This window comes from Drosophila albomicans, chromosome 3 (assembly GCF_009650485.2).
Source record: "Drosophila albomicans strain 15112-1751.03 chromosome 3, ASM965048v2, whole genome shotgun sequence".
Taxonomy (NCBI): Eukaryota; Metazoa; Arthropoda; class Insecta; order Diptera; family Drosophilidae; genus Drosophila; species Drosophila albomicans.
The window spans coordinates 53195004-53212609 of record NC_047629.2 but is presented as its reverse complement, the minus strand read 5'-3'; the positions used below and the strand labels follow the sequence as shown (position 1 = coordinate 53212609).

Here is a 17606-nt window from a genome sequence, read left to right as displayed (position 1 = left end):
AGTGTATTAGTGTGCGCTGTGTGCGAGAGCGAAGCGCAGACAATTAGTTTTATTATACTTTGTTGCGAGCTTCGCTGAAATGGCACGACATAAAAAGCAGCAACAACAACAACAGCAGCAACAGCAAGAGATAAAATACAGCGCACAATAACAACAAGAGCACACACACACACACATACACTTGTGATGTGGATTTATTTGATATGCATGTGTGAGTGCATCTTGAAGATGCATTAAATTCGTGGCCCAGCGACAAAAGAAAGAAAAGTAATGCAATTGCAGCAACAATGCACACATTAAAAATTATGCACGAATGCGAGAGCGAGAAAGGGAGATGGAGATGGAGAGGGAAGCTAGAGCGAGGAAGGGAAATAAGCCAGCGCACATAAATATTAATTTATTAGCATTGCGCAAATTTATCTGCGCAATTAAATTTGCACCACACACACACACACAGACAGACACTCACATAGATACATTGAAAATTATGCGTATTTGCCGCGACTCAAGTTACACCGAAATGCAAAAGGATAACGCAGCCATTTGTCCATGTGTGTGTGTGTGTGTGCGACTGTGTGTGTGTGCGCCATAACAAAGATTAATGACCACAGCAAGGGCTGGCAACCCGAACACAAGCGAAACGAAGCAGTCAGGCAACTCTGGCCGCATTTGCTGCTCTACAACAAAAGGCAATAAAAACATAATAAATTACCATATCAAGTATACGACCACGAGTACGAGAGCCTCAGTACGGTATCCATTATTTGCGCCCAGCATTTCCGTGTTGCCCCCTCTCTTTCTCTTGTTTTCGCTATCTCTCTCGCTACCTTGGACATCAAACTCTTTCTCTTTTTTATTTTTGCTCCCTTCTAGTTGCCTTTGCTCTCTCTCTCTCTCTCTCTGTCTCGATCTGTCTCAACTTTATTTGATTTATGCAATTCAATTCATAAAACTTCCTATATTCGTCATTTTACAATGCCACGCCCACCGCCTTGAATTTTCCCATATTTTTACTTGCATTTCATTTTGTTGTAGTCAGTTTTTTTTTCTTATTTTTCGTTTTGTTTTTTCTCTTGTGTGTGTGCGTTGGAAACTTTTGCCAAACTGTCATAAATTTTTTTGATGCTGCATAAAAAAGTTTTGCACACCCTGTAATTTGTTGTTGTTACAGTTACTTTTGTTGTTGTTGTTGTTGTTGTTGTTTTAGTGCTGCATCTTTTTGACCCATGGCAAAGTTTTGGCTTATATATTTGATGCAGAACTTGCGCATATAAATTAAACTTTGCACATTCTAGCAATTATGATAAAAGTGAAGAAACAAACAAACTGCAATTAAGTGCACATTGCTCATTGATCAGAGCAAATACCCTGTAATTTGAGAGAGCAAGAAATGATTAATGATTTCCAGACTTTCTTTCGATAAAGGATAAGTTTTAAATTCTTTATTGGATTGATATTTGAAGGTGCAAAAAGTATTTAAATGAGTTCTAAATTCATTTAAAACTATCAAAATGAAAGAAGGAACTTTTAGGGTATCTTTTAGTCGTTCATCCCCTTTGATTGGATTGAAATTTGAAGGTGCAAGAAGTAGTTAAAGATTGCTGGAATTTCTTTTGATACAACATGACTTCTTAATACTTTTACAGTGTAAAAATAAAAGAAGTAACTACTGAGTATCTTTTAGTCGTGCATCCCCATTGATTGGATTGCAATTTGAAGGTGCAAAAAGTGGTTAAATTAGTTATAAATTCTTTTTAATCTATGAAAATGAAAGAAGGAACTTTTAGGGTATCTCTTAGTCGTGTATCCCCATTGATTGGATTGTAATTTAAAGGTCCAAAAAGTACTTAAATATTTCTGAACTTTCTTTAGATACAACATGACTTCTTCATTCTCTTACAACTATCAAAACGATAGAAGTAAGTTTAGGGTATCTCCTAGTCGTTCATCCCCTTTGATTGGTTTGGTTTTCTCACCGCATCATCTATCGTCTTAACGCACAGTTCCGCCCTTAACTTTTGCCCTGTCCTTTTGTTGTTTCAGGTTCCCTCCACAGGCATTTTTAATCAAAATTCCTTGCTCCGTTCACCCTTCTATCTCTATCTTCGTCAGGGGCTTTAAGGGGTTAAGCATAACCCTCATTAATCTCTGCCCATACACACACACACAGCTGTTGTCTATCTCCATTCGTATCTGCGGTTGCAGCTGCCTCTCAGATCAAGATACTCGCATCAAATTTTATCTTAGCCTTGAGGCATCGACTGTTTCATCCTTAAATCAAATCAAATGCGAAATGCAAATAAATTGATAGACAAGTTTTGTGTCCTGTGTTTGGTTAACAATTTGTGGATGTTGGCCAAAACATATTTGGACTTAATTACTTCATTATATTCACGAATTCCTTGCATAAATTGTTTTCGGCTTTTTGGTTTTCCACATTTGGGGGCAACTTATGCAATCCGTTGCATGTGGCAAGCAACCGAAACACACACAGAGCGAAAGAGAGAGAGAGACGAAATCGTGCTACGTAATTGAATCTCGTGTTAACAAATTTTCGTGTTAACGGCAAATGCAAATAATAAAAAACTCTTTTTACTCTACCAAAATGCCATTGCGATTACGAAAGCTTTCGCGCTGTAATAATATAAGAAAACTTATAAGTATATGCTTATTATTTAAACAAAACCGAAACGACAACAAAAACAAAAACAAACAACAAATAACAACAACCGCCAGCTATTTGTAAAGAAAGTTGCAAACAGCGAAGCAACAAATTGAAGAAGCGAACAACACAGAAATTGAATGCTTGACATTTGAGTTGAGGCATTTGTATACCCTGTAAAAATATGAAGGCTAATAAAGGGTAGATAATTTGAGTTGTATTTCATTGTAGAGCATTTGCTAGTCGTTCACTTTATTCGAACTGCATTCTTTGCTTGTTTATCACTTGATTTTTTATTCATTTCCATTACAAAACAGCAATTGAAAATTGCCGATGCGATGAAGAAGAAGAAGCAGAAGCAGAAAGAAGAGAGAGAGAAAGAAAAGCTGCAACAACAAAGCGAAATAACTATAAAATTTATGCATTTTCCGGCATTAAATTAAATTTATACATAAATTAAAGTTTACTTCGTGCAGATCATTAAAAAAAATATAGGAAGAGTTGCAGTTGGAGAGAAAATCGAAGACAACAACAATTGCAGTGTTTGCACAACCTGCTAGCAAAAAAAAAAGTTTGCTTTGCAGCTGGAAATGTTGTCGTTGTTGTTTAGCATGTTGCTGCAAAAAGTTGCATGTAATAAAAACGTATTTCGAGTATGAAATTAACAAAAAATAAAACACCAAATAAACATAATTCAAGATTCTGACAAGGAACTTCGAATGTGCTCTCCATAAATTCCAACTCGAAATGCCAATTAGAATAGACCTAGCGCTATCTCTTTCTATCTTGCTATCTCCCTCAATTAATTGTACTTAGTACACTGTTCGCTCTCTGTCTCCGTCTGTCCGTCTGTCTGTCTGTCTGTCCGCGAGGCCACGGCAAATGCAATTAGCATATAAATACATTTTGCAACAACCCCGCTTTGTAATGCCCCCCGAACAACAACAACAACAACAACTCGTTGAACAAACAGCCTAACAGCACCTCCCCCTCTCACTCTCCCTTGGAAATGTTATGCATAATAATCTGAAATAAACAAAGAACTCGACTTGATTATACCCCCACTGACAGCTGTTAATTATGGCCCAAGATAACAAATGATATGCGCCACGAAGTATGCAAAGTAAATTGTTTCGAGCAAACTGTTTTCTTAACCCTTTAAGGATCGCATTTATTCACTATAGTGAAATTTATAAAATAGAGTAAAAGTTGACCAAACATAATACATGTAAAAAACGGAAAAGACATTTGAGAAGAAAATTCAATGCAAGAGTGTAATATGAAAATAAATATAATAATACTAAAACTATAGGACACTTTATAAGGGTTAAAGAAAGATAAGAATCTAAGGATAAGCCTATAAATAAAATATAAAAATTTACAAAGAAATAAAAAAAAAAAAATATAAAAATGAATACAGAAAAGAAAAATTCAGAAGCTAATTCCCATCAATTATATTTTGAGGTCGCTTTACAAATAATATGAAAATAAGTATAATAATATCAATACTATAGATCACCTTTATTAGGGTTAAAATGCAAAGAACAGAATATGAAGATAAGGCTATAAATAAAATAAATAGAAAATTGAGAAGCAAATTCAATATAATAATGTTTGAAAGTTGCATTGGCAATAATATGAAAAGAAATATAATAATACCAACCTTATAAGGGTTAATGTAGAGAAAGCTATAAATAAAATATATGTTATCATTTTGCTATTCTGTTCTTAACTACAACTAAGTACATTAAAAGCTAATGTATATGATGGAGTAGAATACAGCTTAGTTTAAGTATTATAATATAAAATATTTTATATTTAGATAGAATGAAAAATAAATAATTTAAAAATTTGGTATAATATAATACCGAGTCAGTATATTAAATTAGTTATCCAATTTGGATTTATTTTAGTTTAGAAATAAATATTTAAAATGTTGAATATTTAAAAACATTTACAAGAAACTTTTCTCAAGATAGAATGCAAAAGAAATAATTTCAGTATATTAATTCAGTTAGTATATTCATTTATTTATATTTACAATATTTGATATTTATATTTAAAGGCACGCAACTTTTTGAGAGATAGAATGCTAAATAAATAGTTTAAAAATACTATATGGTATAATATTATACCGAGTCAGTCTATTAATTTAGTTATCCAATTTGGATTTATTGTAGCTTAGAATTAAATATTTAAAATATTGAATATTTAAAGACAAGATAGAATGCAAAATAAATAATTTCAGTATATTAATTTAGTTAGTATATTCATGTATTTTTATAAAAAATATTTAAAACATTTAATATTTAAGGAAATTTACAAGCAACTTTTTGCTAGATGATTAATGAAAAAGGAATAATTTCAAATATGGTATAATAATATACTGAGTCAGTATATTACTTACTTTAGCTCTTATGAATTGGTTGAAGCTAAGAAAGAAATAAATTCTTTCCACTTTTTGTTATTACAATATTGCAATGTTGATTGCTAAATATATTTTAGGCTATTTTCCTAACATCTGAACTTCTAAGTAATAGAAAAAATACTAAAAATTCCATCATGGTTGCAAATACCCCACAGCTAAATCCAAGACACTTGCTTCTCGTTGCAATTCCCATTTAGTTGTGCTCTACATACAAACAAAAAAATAAAAATGCAATTTGCAAATATCTTTTGCCTCCGTCTGCGTCTTTGACAGTGTTTAAAATTATACATTTACATTAATTTGGCATGTAAATATTTATTTATTTTAAGTTTAATCTTGGCAAGCGCAACAAATGCTGTTTTTCCTGTCTAGTACAAAGTTTTTTTCTTTTCTTCTCTTCTCTTATTTTAATTTTATTTATATTTATTGCTTTGGCATTTGTTGTTGTCGCCGTTTCGCTGGCTGCATCTTGTTTTATGTGTGTGTTTTAGCAACGCTTCTCTTTGCATTTCTAGAGCGTGGCTAATTTTACAGCTGCCCTCGCATATAGTATGCAAAATAGTTCTCTGATAGATAAAAAATAGAAAAAAACCCACACGAAACAAGAATGAGGAAAAAACTGAAAGTACCTCGTACTAAATCAACTGGAAATACTTGAGACATGTCATTTGGCCGCATTACAATATGCGAAACGAAATGGAACCAGGTTGGGGCATATTTTAGATCAAAAAGTATTTAGGTTTATTTTTGCATTTTTCTCCATTTTTGCATTTTGCACAATGCTCAAGGAAGCAACGTCAACGGCAACCCCAATGTATCATGGCTATCTAACTTTGTATCTTACTCTATACTATATGTGTGTGTTTGCTATATAGAAAGTTGTCACAACCAGTTTAATAAGAGAGCAGCTGAAGAGAGAGAGAGAGAGAGAGGCTGGGAAACTGAGGCCAACTTTCAAGCGGAGGCCCGCACACTAAATAAAAAAAAAACTGTCACGCATGGATTTATGCGCCACGTTTATTATATTTACATTTAATTTAAGAAAGAGACCGAGATCGTGGATCGGAGTTGCATTTAAATTACATACAATGTACCACTATATAATCGAAAGAAAACAATTTTCATGTAATCTAGGACATCATAATAAATTACGACAATTTTCGAGCGGCATTTTCCTGTTTCCATTCGGGCCCATTAAGTGTAAATGCCCAACTACAGATACATTTCTGTATCTTCAGTGTTCGCAAAAGTAAACCCATAATAGGTAATTATTTCAAATTTATTGCAATTGCCGTCGTCTTTTTCTTCGTCTTCGACTTTTAAGTTGTTAGACATTTATTATTATGGCCCACCGTTTAAAGGGCATTTCGAATTTGAATTTCGCCAACTGAAATGTGTGAAAACTTTCGCAAAAAACTTTGATTCAAACTAAGCATAGTTAAATTCGCTCTCTCTCTTTCTCTTTCTCTCCCTCTCTCACTCTCGTTCTCTCTCTTTTCTTATCTGACACGTGCGAATCTCTGACTTCCCCTTGGTCACATGGTATCAAGCACAAATGCTATATATGTATATATATTTACAGATAAATAGCGAATGCGAATAATAATTATAATCTATTTATGGCTGCCATAAATCCATGACTCTTACAATGAATTGTTCTATTTCGGTTTGCCTTATCGCAACAAAGCACTTAGCGAAGCTCGTTTCACGATTGCAATGCGAGCCATATTCTAATTTTTCATTCAAGATAAGTGCATTTAAATGCGGGTAATCGCCGGAATTTTAATACCCCCAACAAAGTAGCGCAAACGTTTGAGGATAGCGCACAAAGCGGAAATGCAGAAAAACGTAATCTCTTTAGAGTGTGAGGTAGGGATGAAAATAAGAATTCCCTCAGTAAACCTTCTAAATTGCCTTAACTCTTAGTACAATCGACAGAAAAGCGTGTGACAAAGTAAGAAAGTAAGATCCAAGTAGTATTATAAATATTATGTAATCTTTTTGAAATAATAAATTAAATACGTCTTCCAAGTTTTCTTTAACTCTTATTACATTTATGTGAAACAAGACTAGCTAAGAAAATAAAAAAGATATTAAAAAGAAATTATGTATTCTCAGAAGTGAAAAGTAGAGATGGACTCAATAATACTTTAAATATGTATTCTAAGTTGTTCTTAAGTCTTATTACTTGAAGGTGTAACAAGAAATAAGAACAGTAAAATATATTGTAGAAAGATTAACATACAAGTAGTATCGCTATAGTATGTCTGTATATTATAGAGAAGAGGAATATCTTTAGAATATAAAGTATGAATAGAAATAATATTCCTTAATGTTCTCTACTTAAGAAAAATGAGTGTACTACAAAAAAGATTGAGCAAAGGAAAGAATTAAAGATGAAGATACAAATAGTATTACCATATTATATTTGTATGTTAGGTAGACAAGGTTAAGCTTTCAAGTATAAGCTTCAAATTGAAATTATATTTCCTTCAAAAGCTGTTCTAAATATTTCTTAACTTTTGTTAAACTCATAAGAAAAATGTGAGACAAAGTAAAGGAAAAAAGTATAGAGGCAGAAGGAGTATCAGAATAGTATGTCTCTATATAATATAGATAATCCTTTAAATCTTTTGTGTGTGAGATTGAAATATAAATAACAAATCCTTCAATAAACTTTCAAAATCTTTCTTAACTCTTATTACGTCTAAGAGTATAACTAATATCTAATAGAAAGGAACATAAAGATACGCTTACTATCACCTGTCTCCACATTTTAAAGATTCTTGTCACAATTTTTCCATTCACAAACAAAAAAAATTCCCAGGGTAATATCCCAACTATGTTGTGAACTTTGCAGCAATAGCCGCAATATTATTTAGAGATCTGATAAGACTAGTTTCTAATCGCCTCGTGGTTTATATGGTTATATGTTAGTCACATATCGATGACAACATGCTTTGGCATTATATTTTCACCATTGCTCAGTTGATTTGCAAATAGATTTCTTTTGGTTGCGAGCATTTGATATTTATGAGACAAGCTCTCAGCTTGAAGAGAGAGTGGAGAACAGCGTTCTCTCTAGTTAAACAACTTAATTTCGCTGTCACTTCTTGTGAGCCTTTTAAAGTTTTTTTCTTTCTTTGTGGTTGCATATAAAGTTCACTTCAGTTTAAGTGCATTTGCCGTCTTTATTTGCACTTTGTATTTATTTTGTTGTTGCTGTTTGCCATTATTTCTTTTTTTTTACTACGCTGCTTCTTCTGCTCGTCAACAGTTGTTGTTGTTGGTCTTGGCATTATACACCGACACTTTTTCATATCCTGTCTGGTCTGCTTTGGTCTAGTCAACGAGCAAAGCCAAACTGACGGCTTGTCTCCGTCTCCAACTCCATCTCCAACTCCGTCTCCATCTGAAGTCTTTGTTCGCTTCAATGTGAGAAATGGGCTGCAATGACTTTGCTAAAAACCGAAAAAGCGTGCAAAGCGCAAAGCCAACTAAACTATGCAAATACAACACGAGCGAGCAACGAGAGCGCTAACAAGCAAAGCTAAACGCTAAACTGAACTGCGCTGAACTCGAGTCGAACTCAACTTAACCCCGCGACTGCTGCATCCAGCAGATACTCAGGCAACAACGTATCTAGCAGATACATTCGTATCGAACAATTTGTCATCGTGACGCGTAACTCGCAAGTGGCCCTGAACCAGGTCAGGTGTCAGGTGTTCTCCCTCTCTCCCCTCTCCCCTCTTTCCCCTCTTAAGTATTCTTCACTCTCCCCTCCCCTCCGCTGCCAATCAACGTGTCGTTGCCCTCGACGTATCTGAAAGCCAGCAGCTACTTTAATGCACTTTTAGCGCTCAACGTCAATATGTCAAATTGATAAACAAAACAAAATAGAAAATGCTAAAATTATTGTTAAGTGTTTTTTCTTTTTTTCCTTTAGCTTGGCTTGAACAAGTTTACAGCCAGTTAGTTGCATGCCACCAGCCTTGTGGCAGGCAAAGCGCGATAACAACGCGCGATTATCCGCTTGTCTTTAGCAGATACATGGCGAGCTCTTCGCTTTCTCGTACACAAACACACACTCTTGTACTCAGGTGTTAGCTGATAGCTGAGCCGTTTTGCAAAAGCTGCAGACGTTATCTAACACTGTCATCTGGCTGGCAATTGGCAACACTGCAGCACATTTCTTAAGTCCAGATAGCTATTCATGTTACTTCAGCACAAGTTTGCAATTTTAAGCTATAGATTGCATCAATAGTGCAGTCTGGCAACATCGCAGCATGATAATAACACTAATATCTGCCCGTAGTTACGATAAATTAAAAGAGAAACCCATTATGAAACGTGGCAATACCGCAGAACATTTCTTAAGATAGTTTTCAATGTTATTTAAGCGAGAGTTTGCAATTTAATGCTGTAGATTGCATCAGTAGTGAAGTTTGGCAACCTCGCAGCGTGATAATAACCCATTATGAAGTCTGACAACAGCGCAGTACATTTCTTAAGATCGATTTTCATGTTACTTGAATGCGACCTCGCAATTTTATGCCATAGATTGCATCAGTAGTAAAGTTCGGCAACGCCGCCGCATGATAATAATATTACTATCTGTCTGTTAGTTACGATAAATGCAAGGAAAACCCATTATGAAGTCTGGCATCGGCGCAGCAAACACCAATAAATCATTTTATGATACGATATCATGATAAACATCAATAAATAATTTATTTCCTTGCTCAAAACATCAAAGCACAACTGCGACAACTTTAGCTATATTAATATCTTATTAGATTTGACAACGCATAAACTATGATATCATAACAGCAATTAGTTTATGCAATTGACATTTTGCAACTTTAAATTGGAAAATAACAAAATGTTGAGCTGTTGACTTATCATAATTTCAAGCATGGCATAAACGCATCAAGTTGTCTTCACTCTCTAGTCAATTGGCCACTTGATTGCCCTATTAAGCTTCTTCTTTTTTTTTTGGAGCGTTTGTAAACTAAATTTTATGAAATTATTGCCACTCAGTTGGATTTACAGAGAAATTTGGGTGTTATTGTTATTGTAGCTGAGGCAATCAGAAGTTGACAGAAAAAACAAAATAATGCAAACAGCAGGAGTTTGTTCCTATATGCAGATAGAGATACAGATACAGTTTTCGGCTGTTATATATATATGTGTATATAAATGTATTTTGTGCAGCTGAGAGAAGAGCTGCGTTATATTTTCTGCTTTATGTTGTGCAAATATTGACATTCGTTTATTAAAATTCCAGCAGAGTGGCAAAGGCGAAGCCCAAGTCAGAGACGAGAGGAAAACTCTCAGTCAGCATGGGGCATGAGATGTTGAGAGTGTGTGGAAGAAAGAGGAGGGGGAAGGGCCAACATTTTATGTCATGTTTGCATATGTAAATGTGCCGCCTCTTTTGCTCAAGCCAACTCAACGCAACTCAACTCTAATCTCCATCTCTATCTTCATCTCCTTCCCTTTTCTCTATCTCTTTCTCTTTCTATGTGCGCGCTAATATTTGCTTTTAATTTTTGCTTTGTTTAAACTGCAGTTTAATTTTATTTTGCACAAATATTGCCAGCAAATTAGAGACCAAAAGAAATGCAAATTGCTAGAGCTAGACGACAGCACACAAAAGATACAAGATATACGAGATACAAGATACGAGATACGAGATACAAGATACAACTACAAAATGCCACAAAAGGCAACAACGGCTTTCCCAGTCAATATCAACTGCTGTCAAGTTTCAAATTTAATTGACACATTTCTCGCATTTGCAATTAAATCACAGCACAAACAACACAAATGAAATTTGCCATAAAAATACAAATAAAATACACAAAAAATGGGCGCGGCAAAATCAGCAACAACAACAACAACATGCAACTTCTTGTGTTGACTTTGTGCGCTTTGCGTTTTAATTATAATTCAAGAGAGTTGCAAAAGTGTGGCCAAGAAATGCACAAAAGAAACAAATAATTTTGTCTTTTCTTATTTATTTTTTGTGATTAGTCAGTTTTGCATAGTTTTAGCATATTTGATTTGTTTAGATTTTGTTGATTGCCAAACAAATGACACCACACACAACAAATAAACTTAATTGAGATGATCATAATTTTTGTGTGTCTCATAAATATGCAAACGATGTCAAACTTCCTTCTGCTAAAAATAATTATTGAATTTTATTTTGGAATTTGATTTAAATTTTTTATTGATCAATTTTATTGCTCATTTGCCGGTCAATCTTTTTCTCTCTCTCTCTTCGCTCTGCACTTTCGTCGTCGAGCAGCAGCAGGAAATGAGAAATAAAAGCGCATACTTTAATTAAACCCTAAAGAGGCGGCACATTTACAAACATATTCAGAGGGGAGGAAAGCGAAGGGAGGGGAAGGGATGTGCATTACTAAATGGAGCGTGTGCATCGGGGAAAAAGTTCAAGTCATTGCCTGATTGGCGTTTGCCCAAGCAGGAAATCACATTGGAAATGCAGTTACATGCAGGGCATTTACTTGACTTTACTTTACTTTGAACTGTCTATTAAATTATACGGAAAATGTCTGCACAATTTTCATGGAAATGTCTGCCATAAAATTGTGAATAAATTCCTTTTCATAATCCAGCAAAAGACGCTAAAGTAATAAGTATTTATATTTGGCTCAATTGCGTAAATTGTGCGAACAATTTTTTAAGAAATATAAAAGAGAGAAAAGGGAGATAAGATTTTAAAGATATTTCATTCCATTTCTTCAATTTATGATAAAGATATTTATATTTGACTTGACAAAGTATTTTAGACATTAAGAAACAAGAAATAGCTAGAGAGAAAGGCACAGAATATTTAGAACTGAATAAAGACAACATTTCAAAGATATTACATCATATTTATGTACAAATAACAAATATTTATATTTCATATTAATGCACAAATTATTTTAAACATATTTTGAGAAATAACTAGAAAGAAAAGAGAGCTTATTGTAGACAACATATTAAAGATTCTTAATTTCTCTGTACAGTTCACATTTACATTCCTCTAAAATAAAGGTTGTATAAGGAATGCAAATTTAAGGTCTCTTTATCTAGTCAGATTGTAAAAAACAATATTAATGGAATATTTCATAAGAATACTAAATAGAAATTTCCTTTACAAAATTGTGATTAAATTTCTTTACTTACTATAATGAATTGAACAGAATTTTGTTGACCACATTTTATGATATAAAAAGTTATAAAAAGAAAACATATTCATACCTTACTTTAAGTGCTGATTATAGACAAAGTTTTCTCCACGCATTGCTCAATTGCGCGTTTAATCAACGAATTCTTCCCACAAACAACTCAATCAAATTGCCGAACATTTATTGCTTCAACTTATACATACATCGGGTAAAAAAGTAAAGAAGAAAAAAGCTGGATGCTGGCAAGAAATTGATTTTCTGCAGCGCAACGCAATCTGAACAAATGTGGCTATAAAAAGTGTCCATGGCCAACGCCTGGCCGTGTGTCTCAAGTGCAACAGCAACAACAACAACAACAAGCACAGTGGAGTCGACACCTTTTGGAGGCCAAGAAACAGACAGATATACAAAGATTGTCTGTAACTTTGTCGAGAGTTGTCGAGGGGCAATGGGGCAAAAATCTTTTACGACTGCCGACAGCATCTTCATCTACTCTTGTTGTTGTTCGTGTTGTTGTTCTTCGTGTTGTTGTTGCTGTTGCTTTACAGTCAGTGTTGGGGTCACGTAAAGTCCATTTATATCAAATTATCTTACCATAATAATGAATTGTCGGCAATTATAGGTATTATCGTTATTTATAGTCGTAAAAAGCTCTATGTTCCAATGCCGTTTTCCTGCTGCAGACTCTTTGCATCCACCGCCTCCTTCTACTTCTCCCGCTTCTTGCCACTTCTCTCCTCACTTCTTGCCACTTTGGGGCATCAGCAAATGCGTAAATAAGCCCCACTTACGTATGTGAGAAGCGACGTTCAAGTGGAATCGCATAAAAATAAATCTAATTAAATGAAATCGTTTACTTTGCCCATAAACAACGGCTCTAAATTTTAATTGCTTCAAAATGCGCCACAAAGCAGGAGACTTGTGCGGCATGTGGCATGAGGCAAGTCAACTAAGTAAATGACAGCGATGACTCATTTGCTCAAGCTCCTGTTAATTGGCAACTTCCGCATCTCGCATCTCGCACTGGGGAATGCCAATTAATTAAACGATTCAACTCAAACAAAAGCATTTTAAGTCAACACAAGAACACAACAAAAAAAGTTCCCCCCAAAAATAACAACCTTGGAAAACCCCTTGCTAACTTTACAGTTGGCCCAGATTTCCCCTGAAATCATTTCGATAAGAAGTTACCAAAAAAAATCTGGTAATAAAACTACAGTCAAGGCTGCTCAACTGTAAGACACTCGCTATAAGTGCAAGTTTATTGCTACAAGTTGCAAAAATTATTATACTTTGTTTGATTATACCAAATAAATATACCGAAAAAATACTGAAAAATACCGAAATGTATATTTGGTATATTTAAAAAATTGCACAAGTTATTATACCCATCTCTATGAATCAAAACAGTGCGATTTTATTTTTGAAATATACCAAATTAATATACTAAAAAAATACAGTTAAATACTGAAATCTATTTATGGTATATCCATACAAGTTGCACAAAGTATTATACTTTGTTTAAGGATACCGAATAAATATACCGAAAAAATTAATATACTGAAAAAATACTGTTAAATACTGAAATGTATATTTAAAAAGTTGCACAAGTTATTATACCAATCTCCAAGAAGCAAGACAGTGAGATTTTAATTTTGAAATATACCGAATAAATATACTGAAAAAATACTGTTAAATACTGATATGTATAGATGGTATATCCATACAAGTTGCACAAGTTATTATACTTTGTTTAAAGATACGAAATTAATATACCAAAAAATACTGACAAATACCGAAAGTATATATTGATATAAAGTTATTATTCTGTAATAAGAAAAACAGTGCTGTATTCTTATTTAAATATACCGAATTAATATAACGAATAAAATACTGAAATATACTGAATACTGAAATATACTGTAATCATATATGGTATATTGATACTAGTTATTATTGATATCACGTTATTATAAACAGTGCGGTATTCTGATTTAAATACACCAAATTAATATACTAACAAAATACAGAAATATACCAAAATGTGTATATGGTATAATGATACATTCCCTTATAATACCCTCCTCTCTTTTATGCGTAGCGGGTACAAAAATAAAAGCAAAGTTTATTTATAGGCAAATTGATAAGAATTTCAGTTAGCATGCTGCAATAATATCATATGATACGATAGCAAAGACAGAAGAGACCTTGCCGAGAGGCAACGTTGTTGACCTTCTAAAATTGGAATCGTAAATTTTCCCAGATGTATTCACTTGTTTTCAATTGGTTTGCTGTTAATTACAAAAGATCATAAAAAACAAAACTGGCTGCAAATTGAGAAACTTCCTTTGGCTTTTTGCACAAGTCGTTAACAAACTGAGAAATATAAATATTTTACTTTTTTATATGAAATGGAAATATGTTCATTCTTTTTGTTAAGGGCTGGGCAACACCCATTGGGTCCATTGATTGGCCCTGTGGCATTGATAAAGACAACATTTATGTTATGTAAAATGCGCACAGATGATTTATGACTGGCCATTAAAACCAGGGATGGAGAGTTGTCTTTGGTCAATGCTTAATGGCGCCTCATAAATATGTACGAGTTGTGTGCACAATAACGGAAATAGAACTCATTTCAGCACAACAAACAAAACTAATAAAATGAGTGTAAGGAAAAAACCTTAAAGTTAAAATTTAATTAGAGGCAAACAAAAAATAAAAGGGGAAACACATTTAATTAACATTAAGAGATAAAAAATTTAAACGAAACTCGCCAGGGAAAGGACTGAAAAATGTATGTGAGCGAGGGGAAGGGGAGGGGGCAAGGTAATGGATATGGGAATGAGAGAATTGGAGATGGGAATGGGAATTGAAATGGAAATCAGCGCAAAGCGGGACTGGAAATGCTCTGGCTGCATAATGGGGTTTAAGTTAAGAGAAGAACTGAAAAACAAAAGTTAAAATGAAAATAAAAATACAGAAATACAGAAATATAAATAAGAAGAAGGAATGAGAATGGGAAGCACACATAAAACAGACGAGCAAAATTAAATTCAAGCAACAAACACAAAATTTCATGACACACAGCAACCGACCAAAAAGAAACAAAAAGCAAAAAAAAAATATATATATATATGTATGTATAATGAAAGAAAAAGAAGAACAAACAACAACAAGAACAAAAAAAAATGCTGTCGAATTAAAATTAATGTCGAGTTAATCGAGTTTTGTTGTTGTTCCTCGAGGAGTAGGCACATCTTTCAGTTCCACGGAACAAAGAACAAACACACAAAGAGCCAACACACACACACACACACGCAGATAAACACACACACAGAGATACTTATGGAGGAGCGAACAGCGTGTGTAGCAAAGACGCGCAAAGAATTGGAATCTGAAAGCAGTTTGTCTTCTTCCCTTTTCGCCTTTTGCCTGAGCCTGTTTTTCAATGTATTTTATTTTATTTTTTGATACCCTGTAGCCAAAAGGTTGAAGGGTGTTATAGCTTGAATGAAACAACAGACGATGATATTGTAGAATCTTAATAACATCCATATCTCAAGAACCTTAGAAAGAATAAATAACTAATGTATGGACTATGTATTCTCATGTAAGCTCTATTTGAATTTGAAATCAACAAAAATAAAAATAATAATGTTTGTTTTTGGGAGTTTGATGATATCTTCATATAGAAAACATTAATTTTGTATAGCCAACAAACAAATGATTTGCTTATAAATCAACTTTTTGTCACCAACAATATTCTATGCAACACAAACTCAAATAGAGTTTGCTTTAGAATTTGCTTAAATAAAGTAAAAATATTTAAGATTGTTTTCGGACTATTTTTTGTTAGAGTTGCCTGATAAACATTGCATATATTTGAGATCAGAAAAATAATTGCTGTGGATAGAGTTCGTGTTACTAACAATCCACTTATATTTAGTTCCTTCAGTGAAAAGATTCTTCTAATTTATATCATATTTATATTTAAAAACAATTAAATAAGTAATTCCTTTGATTCCACTAAGCAGTTCGAAAGATATATAATTCTTATATTACTTATTTATTACATAATTCTCCAAATGAATAAATATTTTGGTCACACTAAATAGTTCTGAAGTCATATCCAACTCACTTATGAATTAATAATTACTTTGATCACACTAAACAGTTTTGAAGCCATATGTATCTTATGAATTAATAATTACTTGATCACACTCAACTGTTCTGAGGCCATATCTTCTTAACAAATAATTACTTTGGTCACACTAAATAGTGCTTAAACTATGGAAAGGGCATCTCATAGTCAAGCAAACTTTGCTGTAGCTTTCTTACATTTTTGTCTGCGTTTTCGTTTTCTTCTTTTCTCTTTTTTTTTTTGTTAATTTTCCTTCTACACGATTTTCATCGCTGCTGCGTTGAGTGTTTACCTTGCTGCGTCGTCTGCGTCGACTTCGACTTCGGCTTCGGCATTCGACGTCGCGCAGTCGCAATCGCAATCGCGCAGCCTCCGTCAGGCATTGTACTATTTCAAGGATAACAACTAAAAGGCTGAGCCAGCGATATGCGAAGTGTGTGTGTGAGTGTGTGTGTGTGTGTGTGAGTTTTGCCCTTGCTTGTGCTTCTTCTTCTTCGTCTTCTTCTTCTTGGTGTACCTTCACTACCAGCGGCACTATAAATTGCAATCAATTGATATAATTACGAACTGTGGAGCACAAGTGAGGAGGAGGAGGAACTGAGGAGGAACTGTGCTGATTGTAGTCCAGGGAATTGCCTGCCACATCTTCTTCTTCTTCTTCTGCCCCAACAATTGCACTCAACTAAGCTGCACTGACTGTTGCTTAATTAGGCTATTTAGTTTGTCTTTTGCTGAAACAATATTATTATTGATTTAAATGCCGTTCACTAATTGCTCTTCTTTTCTTTTCTTTTCTTTTGCAGGTAAGAAACGAACGTCACACATTGATTTTGGTCGAATGTCTGTCGCCAATTAGCGAAAACAACGTAAAACAAATTAAATAAAAAATCAAACATTTCCGCAAAAGCACAAAAAAAACGAAAGAAAGAAAGACAACGCTTGTAAATAAATAAAGCGAAACCGAAACTGAAAACTGAAAACTTGCTTGGCAAATGGCCGTGTGATTCATGCGTTTACATTTTTAACACGCTTCAACTCACATGCTCAGCACAGCAGAAAGAGACAGCAGAGGAGAGAGTCAGAAAGAGAGAGAAATAGATTGAGCTGCTCCTGCAACATTCATTTCGTTTCGTTTCGTTTTGAGCTAAGATAATGAGGCACAACACAACT

General features: G+C 33.9%; 1 protein-coding gene across 4 annotated transcripts in view; it reads left to right on the top strand.

Moving 5' to 3' along the window:
- LOC117570891 (methylcytosine dioxygenase TET) overlaps window positions 1-17606 on the top strand; it is a 128605-nt gene that overhangs the window by 82303 nt on the left and 28696 nt on the right. The window lies entirely within an intron of this gene.